Source organism: Theobroma umbraticum, unplaced genomic scaffold (genome assembly GCF_002168275.2).
Source record: "Theobroma umbraticum cultivar Fairchild unplaced genomic scaffold, ASM216827v3 scaffold_146.0, whole genome shotgun sequence".
In the NCBI taxonomy this organism is placed as follows: Eukaryota; Viridiplantae; Streptophyta; class Magnoliopsida; order Malvales; family Malvaceae; genus Theobroma; species Theobroma umbraticum.
The window spans coordinates 1,960,319-1,961,818 of NW_018397265.1; positions in this window are offsets into that span (position 1 = coordinate 1,960,319).

Here is a 1,500-nt window from a genome sequence, read left to right on the forward strand (position 1 = left end):
ATAAAGATGGATAATAATAAAATAATAGTTATTATTCAACAAGGACTTTTATTTTATTAAGAACTCTAAATAATAATTAAAAATTAAATTATTTATTTTTTAATTTTAATTTTGATAATTATAGAACATATTTGATGCTGCTATAACTTTAAATAGATAGTTAAGATTGATTCAAAGGTATTTAATATTGATTAAACTATTAAGACACGAGTTTTAATAAAAAGAGAAGAGATTGGAAGAAAATAAACATACGTACTTTTATTGAAAAAATTTCAATTGTCACTTCTCTACCCCTTCTAATTTTGCCATATCTCTTTTTCTCTCTCCCATTCTTGGCTAAATTTTTTGAAAGAAAATAGCCATTAATTTTTAAAAAGAAAAAAGAGATAAAATCAATTATCATCTTGTAGTCTAGCATTTCACACCTTGTCCACTCAAGGTTTAAGTTGAAAGCATTCTTGAAGAAAATGGTAAATCTGTTTGATCGAAAATTTAATCGTTAGTGTAATGGTATCTAAAAATAAGAATCTAAAGAAAAAGGTACATTTTTTTCTTTTCTTTCCTTATTTAATAGATTTTTATTTTTCAGATGTAATTATGGTACTTGTAATAAGAATGATATATGTTTTCGCTTGTGTAATTGGATTGCTTGCTTCCTTTATAAAAAAAAAAAAATTTAAATCCATACTTTACACAATTGATAACTTTATTATATAGAGTTATTTTGACTCATTTTGGGAGCTTAAGTAGCTAAATCTTTGACATTTTAGGTTCGAATTTTAGCATTTTAGGTGTTTTTTTAGTTTAAGTTTGATTACTTGTTAAGTGATTAATTTAAGTTATTTTAGTTAAATTTTAAGTTATTTTATTTTAAATTACTTTAAGAGTAGTTATTGCTAATTTCTCTTATGGCTTTTGTAGGAAATTGATGAAAAAGACTCATTTGATGAAAATCAGTGCAAGTATGGTGATAGCTTCATTCGTATATGTTTCAGTATTTTGACCATATCTCTTTCTAAAAAACTCCAAATGAGGTGATTCTTAGACCAATCGAATTATAAGAAGAAGGGATACAATGTTTATGTTCACCAAGTTGCCCAGTTCTGATTGGATCATGGTCATAATATTTGTCAAAATCGAACCATTGCAGCAGTATGTAAAGACAGAATATGCTGCGGTATTTGGAGCCAATCTTTCAATCCAGAAGTCCAATTGATGTGATTCTTAATCCATTAGAAAGTTAAGAGACAGGAATAAAAACTTTTATGTTTATATTTGGCCTAGTTCCTAACATATCAGGGTGAAACTCACGTTTGAAATTGATAGACTGCCATTAGGAGAACAAGAATGCAGCGTTAATGAAAAGAAGCACACATACAAATTTCCAGAGAGCTCAGCGCTGTAGCACTGGAGAAGTAGCGCCGCAGCGCTGCGCGACGTCCCAAAAAATAAGGAAAGTTAACGAGATTGCGGAAATTAGGTTATTTGGAGCCTATTTAA